The sequence below is a fragment of the Myotis yumanensis genome, unplaced genomic scaffold, assembly GCF_028538775.1.
Source record: "Myotis yumanensis isolate MYYU_CA2020_CCGP unplaced genomic scaffold, mMyoYum1.0.hap1 SCAF_10, whole genome shotgun sequence".
Classification (NCBI taxonomy): Eukaryota; Metazoa; Chordata; class Mammalia; order Chiroptera; family Vespertilionidae; genus Myotis; species Myotis yumanensis.
This window is the reverse complement of record NW_027223761.1, coordinates 53,096,900-53,114,379: the sequence shown is the minus strand read 5'-3', so window position 1 is coordinate 53,114,379 and position 17,480 is coordinate 53,096,900. Positions and strand designations below refer to the sequence as shown.

The 17,480-nt window shown below is 38.3% G+C and overlaps 1 protein-coding gene and 1 non-coding gene across 13 annotated transcripts in view; one reads left to right on the top strand and one right to left on the bottom strand.

Moving 5' to 3' along the window:
• Positions 1–17,480, top strand: part of DLG2 (discs large MAGUK scaffold protein 2) — a 1,989,136-nt gene that overhangs the window by 925,598 nt on the left and 1,046,058 nt on the right. The gene's annotated exons all lie outside the window — the stretch shown is intronic.
• LOC139019200 (U6 spliceosomal RNA) lies at positions 9,268–9,374 on the bottom strand. The gene has a single exon (XR_011473078.1). It is a non-coding gene; the product is annotated as a U6 spliceosomal RNA (small nuclear RNA).

Here is a 17,480-nt window from a genome sequence, read left to right as displayed (position 1 = left end):
TGTGTTAACAATTTGGCCAATGGTAATGTTAAGGTATGAAAAACATTCAAACCTATAAAGAAGTTTTATGAGTTTCTTTGAACCAAACTGTTGACAATTGCTGAGAAGCAGAATCTCAACATATTAGGATAATGCTCCGGAGAATGGCAGTTTTTTCTTTGTTTTATACATTACAATCAAAAGAGGAGATGTAAGTGGGTTACATGAATCCACTGGTGATAGATTAGAGAGGTGGGAGAAAGCAAAGTGGGGAAACCTCTGGGATTGGCTAAAAAATAAAATGATAGACACATGCTTCTTTTACATATGTGGGTACCGGATAGTTAACAGTCAACAAGTAACATGATAACAATAACAATGAAGGAATTTGTGGTCTCAGTCCTGGTACCCTGACAAATTGGTTGTGCCATGAGGGATCCAGAAAAAGGGAAGTTACAAGTTACCCTAACATTCCAAGGTTATGTTATCATAGGTGCAAAAGACAACAGACAGGCTTAGTTAAGGTAAAGATTGACTTTTGTCAGGGACGAATCTAGCCTAGGACATGTCTGCCTGCCATAAACTGCTTTCAGTTAAAAAGTTTTAATTTCAGACCATCCTTTGTGGTTACTTTAGGTCTCTAGAGTTTGCAAGGCCTCCAAGTAGGGCTTCCCTGAGCTAGTCAGGTTAGCATGTGGCCCCTTTTCGTCCACAGTCACAAACATGAACACACTACTAGTAACTCCATCTATTGAAAAAAATCCGCATTATTAACTGGTACATCTAGTAAAGTGACATGGGACTAAGGCTTTCTAACCTCTACTCCAGTATGTTTTCTACCCTGGACTTTAAAGAATATTAATAAGTAATCTGTTTTCCCAACATTCTAACTATAGTCAAATACACTCCTTGAGAAGAATTTGGAAAACAATTGAGTAAAAATTAAAATATATTGTTTTGTGTTTACTTATATAAACACTGTCAAAATTTAGGCATGCTTTTTTTTTTTTTTTTTTTGCTTAACATCACCATGAGTAATTATTCTGTGACTAAATACTCTCTTTAAAAACATTTTAATGGTTAATTAGGATTCAAATCTAAAGAAAGACCAAATCATGTCATTTCTTATTGTTAAATATTTAATTTCTTCTTTTTTACTATCGTGAATAATGCTCTCATACACCCTTATACAAAATTGTCTGTCTTGTCTTCTGATTATTTACTTAGAATAAATGATTGGATATGAAATAACAGTTGGATTAAAGGTTAGGTCCATTTTTAAAGCTCTTAAGCCATAAATAGTCACATTGTATTTCTTTCTGGAAGACTTGTACCAATTTCTTTCTCAAAAGCAGTGTCTGTGGGCATTTTTCTTGATGACTGACTATACTACCAGGAAAATGTGTCAGCATTAAAGGGCAATTTCCTCTCTCTTTTTTTCAAAATAATTATTTCAGGGGCAAATGCGTCACTGCAGTTTCTAGAATAACACTTCAATGCCAAACACCATTCCTCTTATCTTTGCTTGATAATACATGCTGATTACCTGGCTGTAATCTCCATAAAATACCAGAGCAGAGACAGCTTCAGCATAGCTGAGTCACTACCTTTCTTCACATAATCCAGGCATAATGAAGTGAACAAAGGTCATATTTTAAATAGTCAAAATTAAGATTCTCTATGATAAGAAGTTTTACCTTCTGTTAAGCTATTCTTTGAGCATTTGTGTTACTTGAGAAACACCCAAGCATGCTAGACTAGGCTAGGAATAAAGATAATTAAAAGTTCTGACTTATTTTTCGCAACTGATTTATTTTTCTCAAAACGTTAACCATTTGCTATTATATGTATACACAATAAATCCCCTTATTCTATTCCTGAAGGTTGGGTTTTACAAAATAATTTTTTTTTTGTTTTTGTTTTCTTGCTAATCTAATCTCTATTCGGTAAGTTGTTTTAGATTATTACATTTGTTCCTCTTTTTTCCCCCCATAACTCCCCTCCTTCCAGCTCCCACCCCACCCTCCACCCTCACTCCCCACCCACTGAGTTCATCCATAGGTGCATGATTTTTGTCCAGTCACTTCCCGCATCTCCCACACCCCTTTTCCCCCAAGAATAGTCAGTCCATTCCCTTTCTATGTCCCTGATTCATTATAGTCACCAGTTCATTCTGTACATCAGGTTATTTATTCACTTGATTCTTAGATTCATTTGTTGATAGATGCATATTTGTTGTTCATAATTTGTATCTTTACCTTTTTCTTCTTCTTCCTCTTCTTAAAGGATACCTTTCAGCATTTCATATAATACTGGTTTGGCGGTGATGAACTCCTTTAGTTTTTCCTTATCTGTGAAGCTCTTTATCTGACCTTCAATTCTGAATGATAGCTTTGCTGGATAAAGTAATCTTGGTTGTAGGTTCTTGGTATTCAGCACTTTGAATATTTCTTGCCATTCCCTTCTGGCCTGCAAAGTTTCTGTTGAGAAATCAGCTGACAGTCGTATGGGTATTCCCTTGTAGGTAATTGAGCCTCTTTCTCTTGCTGCTTTTAAGATTTTCTCTTTGTCTTTTGCTCTTGGCATTTTAATGATGATGTGTCTTCGTGTGGTCCTCTTTGGATTCCTTTTGTTTGGGGTTCTCTGCGCTTCTTGGACCTGTAAGTCCATTTCTTTCTCCAGGTGGGGGAAGTTTTTAAGATTTTCTCTTTGTCTTTTGCTCTTGGCATTTTAATGATGATGTGTCTTGGTGTGGTCCTCTTTGGATTCCTTTTGTTTGGGGTTCTCTGCGCTTCTTGGACCTGTAAGTCCATTTCTTTCTCCAGGTGGGGGAAGTTTTCTGCCATTATTTCTTGAAATAGGTTTTCAATATCTTGCTGTCTCTCATCTTCTGGCACTCCAATGACTCTGATATTAGTCCGCTTAAAGCTGTCCCAGAGGCTCCTTACACTATCTTCACACTTTCGGATTCTTTTTTCATTTTGCTTTTCCAGTTGGGTGTTTTTTGCTTTCAAATCTTTGGTTTGATTCTTGTGCTCCTCTGGTCTGCTATTGGGTATAATATTCTTTATTTCAGTCCGTGTATGCTTACTTTCTAATTTCTTTATCGTAGCATCGAGGGTCTCATTAGTTTTCGTGAGGCTCTGCACAAATGTATGGCAAGCCCTCAAAATTGCGATTCTTAGCTCCATATCCACCATTTCTGTCATGTTTTTTTGTCTCCGCATCTTTTATGCTTTCTTGGTGCACCCCCTTGTGGTCTCTGTGCGCAGTCTTGTTCTAGCCAAGCCTTAATTGTTGTAGTTAACACTAGAGGGATTTGACCACCAGGCCGACTGGCTGTGGAAATCAGCTGTGGGAAAACTTCAGTCCTCAGGGGAGGCGCTAGTCCAGCCCTTGCCTGAGGCGATCGGCAAATGGCTGTGCGCAGGGTTTGGGCGGGGCGGGCTCAACAGGGCGGGGGGAGGGAGCAGCTATGGCCAATCTCAGTCCGTCCCTAGGGGCTCTGCCTCTCTGTCCCAGCAATCGCTGCAAACCTTGGAGGGGCCGTAGCCAGACAGTCCCGCTTCTCCCGTTTGAGTCTGGGTCCATAGAGACTCACCCGGATCTGTAGCCCAGAGTCTGAGACTTGCTCCTGATTGAAAACGACAATCGCGCCCTCAGCCGCCAGCCCGCTTTGCGCGCGCACCCTCACCACCGCACCGCCGTACCTTTAAATTTTCCACACTGCGCCTCCGCTGAGCGTCGGAATGCTGTTGTTTTTGCTTCTAGTTGAAGAGACTCTCTTCAGCCAGCCTTCCCGTGGTTCTGGTTGATGTCCGCTCCGACTTTTAGTTGTATTTTTGAAGTGGTTGTCCACGGCGGCAGTCTCCGGTGTTTACCTATGCCGCCATCTTCGATTCCTCCTCTTTACAAAATAATTAACAAGGTGTTTGTTTTAGTTGTGGCCTTCCCACCAGCTTGTGCTATAGAGCGTGTTACTTAACTTCAATAATCTTGAATCTAATAATTTGTACAAAATAACAATTCTGCTGTCCCCACAAGATCGTTGAGAGAATAGGTTATAAACAACTATAATTACAAGTTAATAATAAATACTTAAGGTTTATGTTGAAATTTATTTTCCTCATGATGGTATGATGGGGAGGGACTCAGAATTGCCCTACCCTGTCCTTTTCCTCACCCTCCTTCTCCTGAGGTTTCTGATGAAGGAATCTATACATGAGGCATGGAAAACCCACTGGTTTCAGAGTACCACTTCATAACTAAAGACTAATTCATATATATATATATATAATTGATTTTTTACAGAGAGGAAGGGAGAAGGATAGAGAGTTAGAAACATCGATGAGAGCGAAACATTGATCAGCTGCCTCCTGCACACTCCCTATTGGGGATGTGCCCGCAACCAAAGTACATGCCCTTGACCGGAATTGAACCTGGGACCCTTGAGTCCGCAGGCTGACGCTCTATCCACTGAGCCAAACGGGTTAGGGCAAGACTAATTCTTCAGTGCATTTTTACCAATGCACCTCTCTTTTAAAAACTGATAAATCATTGTGTCTTCAGCCTAAAGGTATAAAGGTAGGCATCCCACTCTTTCCTTTATGAAACTAAGATGTCTAAATATGCCACTCAAATCCAGGTACAGAGCATCTAAAATAGAAAGAATGAGACTCAGCTGGGTGTACCCACAGGGCCACTCCTTCCTCAGTTCTGCATAGACAGAAACCACAAGAGCGAGAAAGCAGGGAATGGTCCAACAGCCTGGAGAAAGCCTACTCTACCTCAGTGAGCTCACAGCATGGAAACAGAGGAAGAAGAGAGCATCACATTTGGGTGCTGACCTGTGAGGCAGTTTTCATAGTTTCTAGTAAAACATGGCTCATTAAATGTCCTGAATTAAGTGAATCTGGGTCACTTCCCTCCTATATATGTTTTGCAAATGGTGGTCCATCATTTATTGAATCACCTCTATATATTCTAGCCTTTTCTGGACTGATATTTCATTTATTAAAAGGATGACTATATAACCCACTAAACTGTCTTTTGGAGCAATTTATTATTTTCTACCTAGATTTGGAAAACACTAGTTTTGCTCACCCCCAAATGTGTTTACATTCAATAAAGATTAATATTTCAAGAAAACAATTTTAAATATAATAATATTACATGCAATAAACATTAATTTTCAAGAAAAAATGTTTTAATTATAATAATATTACTAAAATTGTACTAACATAGCATAATATCACAAAAGTTGCAGGAAATATTAAAAATCTGCAAATAACAGGATTACTTCTATTATATTCTAAAATATTTTTTTCTCAATCATTAGAGTACTCTTCCAAAAACAAAAGATATTCTCTGTTCAAATAATTTTTGAAAAGGTTGTATAATGAATTTGCTTCTTGGAGATTCATGTGGAGTAATGTGATAAAGTCTTCAAAAATTCTCTGGTAGCCCACACCCTTATCCCACCCCACAAACATGTTTATTTGAATCTTAGTTTTTTTTGTCACAATCTGCTTCCCCACTTCACCTCTCTTGGTGATTTAAATATCCGCATTGATAAAATATTCAGTACTCTAGAGCCTCAGTTTCTTTACATCTGCATCTCTCTTTTCTTTTTTAGATTCTTTATTGTGTTTGTCATCAAACTTTTAATTTATTCATGCATTTATTTATAGTAATATAGACTTATATTTTTTATTTTATTTAAGCTGTTAATAACTACTATTTATTTTGCTCTTAAATTGACTTATTTTAAAATGGGCAGAATTTCTTTCTTTTATTTACAAAATACAAAATAAATCTATTAACAGATTGTAGATATAAAATAATTAGCCATTTACATTCAATAAAGATTAATATTTCAAGAAAACAATTTTAAATATAATAATATTACATGCAATAAACATTAATTTTCAAGAAAAAATGTTTTAATTATAATAATATTACTAAAATTGTACTAACATAGCATAATATCACAAAAGTTGCAGGAAATATTAAAAATCTGCAAATAACAGGATTACTTCTATTATATTCTAAAATATTTTTTTCTCTGGCTCTATTTTTGTTCATCAGTTTATGTTGTTCATTATATTCCACAAATGAGTGAGATAATGTGATATTTATCAGTGAAATATGCTGGCTTATTTTGCTTAGCATAATGTTCTCCAGGTTCATCCATGCTGTTGCGAATGGTAAGAGTTCTTTTTTACATCAGCGTAGTATTCCATTATGCAGATGTACTACTGCTTTTTAATCCACTCATCTGCTGATGGACACTTAGGCTGTTTCCAAATCTTAGCTATGGTAAATTGTGCTGCTAGGAACATAGGGGTGCATATGTCCTTTCTGATTGGTATTTTTGATTTCTTGGGATATATTCCTAGAAGTGGGGTTACTGGGTCAAATGGGAGTTCCATTTTTGATTTTTTGAGGAAACTCCATACTGTTTTCACAGTCGCTGCACCAGTCTGCATCCCCACCAGCAGTGCAGGAGGGTTCCTTTTTTTTCCACATCCTTGCCAGCACTTGTCGTTTGTTGATTTGTTGATGATAGCCATTCTGACAGGTATGAGATGCTATCTCATTGTTGTTTTTATTTACATCTCTTAGATGATTAGTGACTTTGAGCGTGTTTTCATATGTTTCTTGGCCTTCTGTATGTCCACTTTTGAAAAGTGTCTATTTTGGTCCTTTGCCTATTTTTTGATTGGATTGTTTATCTTCCTTTTGTTAAGATGTTTGAGTCCCCTATAAATTTTGGAGAGTAGGCCCTTATCAGATATAACATTGGCAAATATGTTCTCCCATGCAGTGTGCTTTCTTGTTGTTTTATTGATGGTTTCTTTTGCTGTGCAAAAGCTTTTTATTTTGATATAGTCCCATTTGTTTGTCTTCTCCTTAGTTTTCATTGTCCTAGAAGCTATATCAGTAAAGATATTGCTAGACATATGTCTTACATTTTGCTGCCTATGGATTCTTCCAAGATTTTTATGGTTCCCATCTTAAGTTTAAGTCCTTTACCCATTTTGAGTTTATTTTTGTGTATGGTGTAAGTTGGTGGTCTAGTTTCTTTTTCTTTTTTTTTTTCTTTGCATGTATCTGTTCAATTTTCCCAACACCATTTATTGAAGAGACTGTCATGACTCCATTATATGCTCTTGCTTCCTTTGTCAAATATTAATTGAGCATAATGGCTTGGGTCTATTTCTGGGTTCCCTGTTCTGTTCCATTGGTCCATTATGTCTGTTCTTGTGCCAGTACCAGGCAGTTTTGAGAATAATGGCTTTGTAATACAGCTTGATATCTGGTATTGTGATCCCTCCAACTTTGTTCTTTTTCCTCAAAATTGCTGTGGCTATCCAGGGTTTTTTTTTTATTACACATAAATTTTTGAAGAGTTTGTTCTAGGTCTGTGAAATATGATGTTGGTATTTTAATCGGGATTGCATTAAATATATAGATTGCTTTGGGTAGTATGGTCATTTTAATGATGTTGATTCTACCAATCCATGAACACGGTCAGTATATTCTTCCATTTATTTATGTCTTCCTCTATCTCTTTTTTCAGTCCTGTAGTTTTCCGAGTAGAGGTCTTTTCCCTCCTTAGTTAAGTTTATTCCTAGGTATCTTAATTTTTTTTGCTGCAATGGTAAACGGGATTGTTTTTGTTGTTTCTCTTTCTGTGAGTTCATTATTGGTATGTAAATAAGCCATAGATTTTTGGGTGTTAATTTTGATGCTGGTACATTGCTGAATTCATTTATTAAATCTAGCTTTTTTATGGAGTCTATATGGTTTTCTATGTACGATATCATGTCATCTGCGAATAATGACAATTTTACTTCTTCTTTTCCAATTTGGATGCCATTTATTTCTCCTTCTTGTCTGATCACTATGGCCAGCACTTCCAGTAATTTGACATAGTCAAACAGGAGTGGTGAGAGTGGGAATCCCTGTCTTGTTCCTTTTCTTAGGGGAAATTGTTTTAGTTTTTGCCCATTGAGTATGCTGTTGGCTGCAGGTTTGTCATATATGGCTTTTATTATATTGAGGAATGATCCCTCTATTCCCACTTTGCTAAGAGATTTTATCAAGAAAGGGTGTTGGATATTGTCAACTGCTTTTTCTGCATCAATGGATATGATTATGTGATTTTTATCTCTCAATTTATTTATGTGATGTATCATATCCATTGATTTGTAGATATTGTACCATCCTTGCATCCCCAGAATAAATCCCACTTGGTCTTGGTGTATGATCTTTCCAATGTAATGCTGGATCCAATTTGCTAGAATTTTGTTGAGGATTTTAGCATCGATGTTCATCAGAGCTATTGGCCTGTAATTCCCTTTCTTTGTAGTGTCTTTATCCGGTTTTGGGATTAGGGTAATACTAGCTTCATAGAAAGAGCTTGGAAGTGTTTCTTCCTCTTAAATTTCTTGGAATAGTCTGAGGCGGATAGGTTTTAGTTCTTCTTTGAATGTTTGATAAAACTCCCCTGTGAAGTCATCTGGTCCAGGGCCTTTGTTTGCTGGAAGTTTTTTGATTATTGCTTCAATTTCCTCCATAGTTATCAGTGTATTCAGATTTTTTTATTCTTCCTGATTGAGTTTTGGAAGGTAGTATTTTTCTAGAAATATGTCCATTTTTCTAGGTTGACCAGTTTGTTGGAATAGAGTTGTTCATAGTATTTTTTTTTTTTTTTTTTACAATCCTTTGTATTTCTGTGGGGTCTGTTGTTATTTTGCCTCTTTCATTTCTGATTTTATTTGAGTCCTTTCTCTTTGCTTCTTGGTGAGCCTGACTAGAGGTTCATCAATGTTGTTTATCCTTTCAAAGAACCAGCTCTTGGTTTTATTGATCTTTTGCATTGTTTTTTTGGTCTCTATGTCATTTATTTCTGCTCTGATCTTTATTATCTCCTTCCTTCTGCTCATTTTGGGCTTTTCTTGTTGCTCTCTTTCTAATTCTTTAAGTTGTAGAGTTAGATAATGTATTACCAGTTTTTCTTATTTTTTTTTTTCCCCCTGAGATAGGCCTGTAGAGCTATGAACTTCCCTCTCAGGACTGCTTTCACTGTGTCCAAGAGATTTTGGATTGGTTGTATTTTCATTGTCATTTCTTTCCAGGATGTTTTTTTATTTCTTCTTTGATCTCTTTGGTAACCCAATCATTGTTTAATAAAATGCCATTTAGCCTCCAAGTGTTTGAACTTTTTAAATTGTTTTTATTGTAGTTTATTTATAATATTATGCCATGTGATCTGAGAAGATGAAAAATATGGAATGCTCAATGAATTTTCATGTCACCTTTGTGCAAGGGCCATGCTAATCTTTTCTGTATCATTCCAATTTTAGTATATGTGTTGCTGAAGCAAGCACTCGACATCTGCTTCTTAAGTGATCTTTTCCTCAACTCCACATTAGCAATCCACTCTCATGATAACACCTGGATTTGTCATCAAGAAAAATTGCATTTGTTCTGAAATCATGATTTCAAGCATATGATTCTGCTACTGTCATATTCTATGTTGCTGGCTTATTTTCTCAAGTGCCCCATTACCACAATTCATTAATTGCATCAACACATCCAGAGATTCCAATTCACTGTCTTCCATCACTTTCTCATTATTCATTTATACATTCATGAATTCATTCTTGTTCTACTTAATTTCATGTTACATTACTATAATCACTTCCTTTACTCTCAGCCAAAGACATCTCTCCATTCTTCACTAAGAAGTAAAAGACATCCCCTTTGAACTTCCACATCTTCTCCCACTACTTCCACTAATTCCCTTGCTTCTTTGCCAGCAATCTGCTTTTCTTTCATCACACTGAAAACATCTCTTCTCATAATCCTGTCCACTTGTGCTTGGAGTACCACCCACTCTCACTTTCTCAAGAATTTTGTTATTTCTAATATGCATTTTTATAGCTTTGGCTGTGGATACAATAATTTTAAAGCTTAAGATAAAATGCACCAAAATATAAAATGGGTTTTGTACTCAAAGTCTTTTGAGTTATCTGATACAAACATTAGGTACTATACATCACTATTATTCCCATCTCTCAGAAGGCTTTCTCACCCCATTACCAACACTCCATCAAAAGCAAGTCTCCAAAACCTCATATTGTTTTTTGTTTTTTTCATTTTACACCATTTGTTGAGACTGGTCTTGTGCTCCATGTATCAACTTGTTTTTGAATCTCTCAGCTTTTTGAAATTGTGAAGTCTTCATATTTACTGTCAAATATTTTCTCTGATCTTTGAGTATGAGAGTCAGGCATATCTCTCTATCACCAAGGGCAAGTGTTTTTTGAAAATGTGTATTATGGACATTTCAAACATACCCAAAAGTAGAGAGACTAGAATAATCAACCCTATTTTTACATTTTTCTTTCATCTCTCTGTACTTTCCCATTTATTTAAAAATCTATTTGATACATAATTTAAATCATATGATTTTACCCATAAATAGTTCAGCATGTTTTTCTAAAATATAAGGATCATCCTATATAATAAAAGGGTAATATGCAAATAGACCGAATGGCAGAATAACCAAACAACCAATCAAAGTGTAATATGCTAATGATATGCTAAGGCTGATCTACCACTCGCTATGACGTGCACTGACCACCAGGGGGCAGACAGTCAACTGGTTGACCAGCTGCTATGATGTGCACTGACCACAAGGGAGAAGACAGTTGACAGGTCGACCAGTCGCTATGATGTGCACTGACTACCAGGGGGCAGATGTTCTGACCAGCAGGTTAGCTTGCTGCTGGGGTCCGGCCAGTTGGGACTGAGTGAGATGGGCCAGACACGCCGAGGAGCCCTCCTGCGCTCCCTCCCTGGCCCGATCGTGCACCAGTGGGGTCCCTCAGCCTGGCCTGCACCCTCTCACAATCTGGGACCCCTTAAGGATGTCGGAGAGCCGGTTTCAGCCTGATCCCACCGGCCACTCCCCTTGGGAGGGTGCCAGACTCAGGACTCATGGATAGCGAGTGCTGCTGTGGTGAGCCTCTCCCCATCAGGACTGATTGGGCGGGAGCCTACAGCAGGCACAGTGGGGCCAGGATGAGCAGGAGCGGCAGGTAGGAGCTGCAGGCCACATTGGACTGTGAGTTTCAGCCTGATCCCTGCAGGCCACCCAGAGGGACCCCACCCATGCATGAATTTGTGCACAGGGCCTCTAGTTTTAATATAACCTAAAGAAAATTATCAAACTAAGCCAAATAAAAAATGATTCATAAATAATATTTAATATTTAGTCCATGTTTAGTATTTCCCAAATGATTTAAAACTGTTTTTCCTCAAGGTTAAGCATATTCTCTCACTTAACTATAATACAGTTCTCAACTTCAGAAATTTAAGTTGATGCAATTATTTCATCTAATCTATCATCCCATATTCTAATATAGCAGTTGATCTAATGTCCTTTACAGCATTTTTCCCTCCCCAGATTTGAGATATAATTTATGGATAACATTTTATAAGTCTAAGGTATACAATGTGATGATCTGATAAACATATATGTTACAGAATGATTACCAACAACAACAAAAAACCCTGTCTTTTTTATAATTTGTTTATTCTAATTAGGATCCACTCAAGGTCTAGATATTATATGTGGTGGTTATGATCTTAAATATCTTTTTTTAAAAGATCTTTATTGTTGAAAGTATTGCAGATCTCTCCCCCCCGCATTGACCCCCTTCACTCCATACCTGCCCATCCCCCACCGTCTAAGGCCTTCACCTCACTATTGTCTGTGTCTATGAGCAATGTGTATATAAGTTCTTTGATTAATTTCTTCTTGCTCCCCTCTGGGATTTGTCAGTCTGTTCCATGCTTCCATGTTAAATATCTCTTAATCTACCAGTTTCCTCTCTTTTTTATATTCCTTTTATTATCCCATACATATTCAAGAAGCTAGGAAATTCCTGGAGAATTTCTCATACTCTGAATGTATCTAGCACTATTCTTGTTGTATCATTTAACTTGTTCCTTTTTTCCTATCCCTTTTCTTTAATTTGCTAATTAGGGGTAGAGGCCTGATTAGATGACTTTAATTGGCAGAAATACTTTATAGGCAGTGCTGGGTACTTCCTATTGCCTCTCATCAGGAGGCACATGATGTCTTGCTCAATTTTACTGATGCTATAATTGGTAAATGGGCTCAGATGGTGTCAGCCTAATCCATCCATTATAAAGTTCAAAATTCAAGGACTTAGAGATAGGTTTTATTTATTTACACCATAGTAACTGATTATTGCTCTAATGGTTCATGACTGCCATGGTCATAATCATCCAGGCTTCCTCTTGAAAAGCATCTGCACTTTACAAATAAATTAATACCAAACCCAGAGAGTAGAACACATCCTTTCATCACCCCTTTTCAGCATAATCACCACCACCACTGACCTCACTGTTCTCATGAAAAAGAAAGATATTTTGATATAATTTTTGGATTCCAGCATTTGTAGACAGTTCTTTGAAAACAGTATTAGTTTTTCTGAGGGAAGAGAAGATGCCTGTCTAATAGTAATAGGGGTTATAAGAAAGATAAATACAGTAATACCCCTTGTTCATAATTTTGCTTTCTACAGTTTTAATAACCTGGGGTCAATCATGTTCTGAAAATATTAAATGAAACATTCCAGAATAAGCAACTTATGTTTTAAATTGTGTGCCATTCTTAGCAGTGTGATGAAATCAGGCACTGTTCCACTTCACCTGACCAGGAAGTGAATTATCCCTTTGTCTATCATATCCATGCTGCATATGTACCTTCTCATTAGTCATTTAGTAGCCTTCTCAGTTCTTTGCTGTTCTGATATCTCAGTACTTGTATTGAAGTAACTTTATTTTACTTAATAATGGCCCCAAAGAGCAAGAGTAGTGATGTTGGCAATTCAGATATGCCAAAGAGAAGCTGTAAAGTGTATGCATAGGGGAAAATATATATATATATATAAAGAAGTAATATGCAAATTAGGCCAGGATGCCATAATGGTCACGACCAGGTCAGGAGGAGGGCCGGGTGCAGCTCTGAGCCTAAGAGAACAACATGCAGGCGTGGCCCGGAGCCTGAGAGAACTACACACAGGGGGCGGCCTGGCCCCCAGCAGCCCCGGAGTGGAGGCAGGGGGTTGTGTCCAAGCCACTGCCACTGCCTGGCCCCAGCAGCCCTGGAGTGGAAGCAGGGGTGCATGCCCAAGTTACTGCCAGTGCCCGGCCCCAGCAGCCCCATTTCAGCCTGCAGAGGGAGGCCAGACTGTGGCTTAGGCCCGCTCCCCATGGGGAGCCATCAGTAGGACATCCCCTGAGGGCTCCCAGACTGTGAGAGGGGGCAGGCTGGGCTGAGGGACCCCCTCTCCAGTGCACAAATTTCGTGCACCGGGCCTCTAGTAGTGTGTGTGTGTGTGTGTGTGTGTGTGTGTATATATACCATATATATATGGTTTGAGACTCTTCATGGTTTCAGAAATCCACTGGGAGTGAAGAGTATGCCACATGGATGGGGGGCTGCTGTACAACCCCCTCGGCATCCTTCCTTATACTTAATGCTATGTGTCCATTTTCCCAATTATATTCTAAGCTTCATAAGCATAAGAGATTCAGTCTGTCACTAGCATCTGAAGCATTTATACCACTTTTTCTTTTCTGCTGTTATTTATGGTTAAAGAAACCATATTAATATTTCATCAGCAAATCTGAACAAAGCTTGATATTACTTCAGGGAGAATTGAAACAGGAATAATCTGTGGAGTCATTACCACCTTGAACTGAGAACCAAACTGTGTTTCTTCTTTGCAGAATCAGTCTTTGGCATTCAGAAAACTGCTAGTGCCTGGGTAGCTTTCCCACTGCCCTGAGCATGACCAGGCTCAGCTGCTTGCATGTTCATTTCATTCAAATAAGCAGAGAGCAAGTTCTCTTTCTACATAGGGCTTTACCTCTTCATGAGGTAGCTCTGACAATGTCTAAGCTGTTCGTTAAGATCCAATTGGGGGCATCTCAAAATCGAAGCCCAGAAATAGAATTCTTTCGGTTGTAGCTACACTTTCAAGAAAAGTATAAGACCCCAAAAAATAAATCTGACATGGATATCATTTTAAATTGCAATTTTCCAAAGTGCTGTTGTGAGTTTTTTGAACGACCTACATTTTGTGATCTACTTTTTGCATGAAGGGCCATTTCCATGATTCCAAAGAGCTATCATTGCAGCAATTGATTTAAATGCTGAGTTTATATTTTGGAAACATGCCCAAGAGTCCTGAGGTAGGATGTTTTTCATTAATGATCACGTGCTGTTCCATGCTGTGTTACTAAATAATTTCCTATGCCTAGTTGTATCCATGGAAACCTGCAAGAGTCCCATCATTGCGGTAGGCTCCAAACTGGTCTATCTGTGGCAGGTCTCTCCACTTCCAGTCCATCACTCAGCAATTTTTTTGTAAGACAAATATAGCACGTCATTCCTTCTTTTATACCTCATAAATCCCAACCTTTGCCGTGCATGTCAAATCTCTTATACATGGCTCAGTCTAATTTTCCAGCCTCATCTCCTATCAATCCCACCCATATTCTAGCCATAATTTCCTTCCTACTGCTACCTTGCATTTCCATGCTCTTTTCTCATGCTTTCTTATGTCTCTCATTGTCTCTTTTTTCTTCCTGGGAACCTCTCCACTGGTCTTTGATAAAAACTAATTCAAATGTTACTTCTTGGGTGAGGTCTTTGCTGGTACCCCAAATGGATGTAACCTGTTTTTGTGTGTTCCCATAGTACAGAGGCCAAGAACATGGAAGATGCTACATAAATGTTATGGCATGTTCAGTTTCTACCCCTCTAGAGTCTTCTTCCTTTTGTTTTGCAAATGTGACTGTTTTCCCTATTCTAAAGGTATAAAAATCTGAAACCATCAACAAAATAACAAGAGAGCCCACTGCATGGGAGAACATATTGCCCAATGATAGATCCAATAGGAGATTACTGGTAATCTTCAAAATATATAGGGAACTCATACAATTGAACAAAAGGAAGACAAATAATCCAATTTAAAAATGAGCAAAGGACATAAATAGACACTTCTCTAAAGTGGACATATAGAAAGCCAAGAGACATATGAAAAAATGCTCAAAGTCACTGATCATCAGAGAGATGCAAATCAAAATGATAATGATGTACTACCTCACATCTGTCAGAATGGCTATCATCAACAAATCAATAAGCAACAAGTGTTGGCAAGGATGTGGAGAAAAGGGAACCCTCATATACTGCTGGTGGGAATGTAGACTAGTACAGCCTCTGTGGAAAACGGTATGGCGTTTCCTCAAAAAATTAAAAATGGAACTCCCATTTGATCCTGTAATTCCACTTCTAGGAATCTATCCCAAGAAATCAGAAACACCAATCAGAAAGAATATATGCACCCCTATGCTCATAGCAGCACAATTTACAATAACTAAAATTTGGAAACAGCCTATGTGCCTATCAACAGATGAGTGGACTAAAAAAACAGTGGTACATCTACACAATGGAATACTCTGCAGCTGTAAAAATGAAAGAACTCTTACCATTTGTAGCAGCATGGATGGACCTGGAGAGCATTATGATAAGTAAAATAATCTAGTCAGAGAGAGATAAGTATCACATGATCTCACTCATATGGTATGTGGAATCTAATAAACAACATAAACTGATGAACAAAATAGAGAAGCATCAAACAGACTGTCAAATCTCAGAAGGAAGGCAGGGGAAGGTGGCTGGGTGGGAAGAGATCAACCAATGAACTTGTATGCGTATACGCATAACCCTTGGAAACAGACAATAAGGTGGTGAAGGCTTGGAGCAGGAGTGGGAGGCAGGGATGGGCTGGAAGTGGCCAGTGGGGGAGTAAAGTACTTTGAACAATAAAGATGAAAAATAAATAAATAAAGGTATAAAAATCTTCACTCAACTCCCCCCCCCCCCCCCCCCAGCTACTTCAGTATTTGTACTCCCATTATCACCTAATTCTCAAAAGAAGAAAAAGTCTACATTGTCATCTCTTTGGAAAGTTAATAAGTGTTAGATGGGGAAAAAATAGTGTTTTCAAGTCAAATAAGTTTCAAAAACATTAAATTAAACAACATTAAATTAAACAACAGCGTTCTTTGTTGTATGATTGCTCAGTCTTTAATATGCTAATGCAATCAAAGGGCTGTTTCATAACTTAATCAGCTGTAGGGACAATCTCAAGAGATTAGCCTTCTACTGGTCTACACTTGTTCTTTCCTCTTTCTCACTGCTTAACTTTAACCAGTGAATTCTGGCTTATGCCTACATCACATACCTTAAGGACAACGTACCTCATTGAACCCTTAAGTCTGTGGATTTCAGTCTTGACTACATTTTGCAATCTTCCAATGAGCTTTATTTTTTAATAAAAATATTAATTTTAGAGAGGAAAGGAGAGGGAGAGAGAGAGATAGAAATATCAATGATGAGAGAAAATCACTGATCAGCTGCCTCCTGCACGCCCCACCCTGGGGACCGAGCCCACAACCTGGGCATGCGCCCTTAACTGGAATCAAACCCGGGATCCTTCAGTCTGCAGGCCGATGCTCTAGCCACTGAGCCAAACCAGGTAGGGCCTTATTGCTGTCTGAGCCGCACTCCCCAGACACTCTGATTTAATTGATTCTGGATGCAACTTGGGAATAGGGATGTATGATCCCTTCCCAGGCAATTCTTAGTGCAGCCAAGAGTGAGAGCCATTGCCCATTGCCTCAAGCTGTTAGTCCATTCTTTCATTCATCCCAGATACTAAATGCTGAGGATAAAAAGCAAATAAGGCTTGATCTTTTTCTTGATGAATGTTATGGTATAATAGAGAAAGACAAATATACATGCGATACAGATACAAAGTGTAGCATTTTTCTCCTACAAACCTCTGATAGGATAAGGGGTACACAGAATCATAGTCAGTTCTACCTGGGAACTGGGATAGGTCAGAAAAGTTTTGTGAAGACATTTCTTTATGAGGTAGGCGTTTGTTAGGCAGGCAAGAGTGCTATTTGGCGAAGGTCAGTCATTGTAGGTGTGTGTGGGGTGGCCATCATAAGAAAAGCGTGAAGCATGGTTGTTAGGGTAATTGCAGCATGTGCTGATAAGATGGAGGTGGGGGTGAAAGATAACATTGAAGATGCAGATGGGGCCTTCATTCTGTAGAGTTTCCTATGGCACTAATAAATGGCGGACTTCATTGTGCAAGAAATGAGGAAGTGTTCTAGTGTTTGACTCCGGGCGGCATGATCCAATTTGCATCTTAGATTTGTCACATCAGGAGCAGGCCCCTTGCCTTAATTGTCTCTTCGTTCTGATCACCTATTCTAGGCTTAAACCTCTGAGATTATTTGGTTCATCAATGTATACCCTCCCCTCCCAAAAGATTGATTGTGTGCTCTATTAGAGAAGAGCTGAGGCATTATTCACA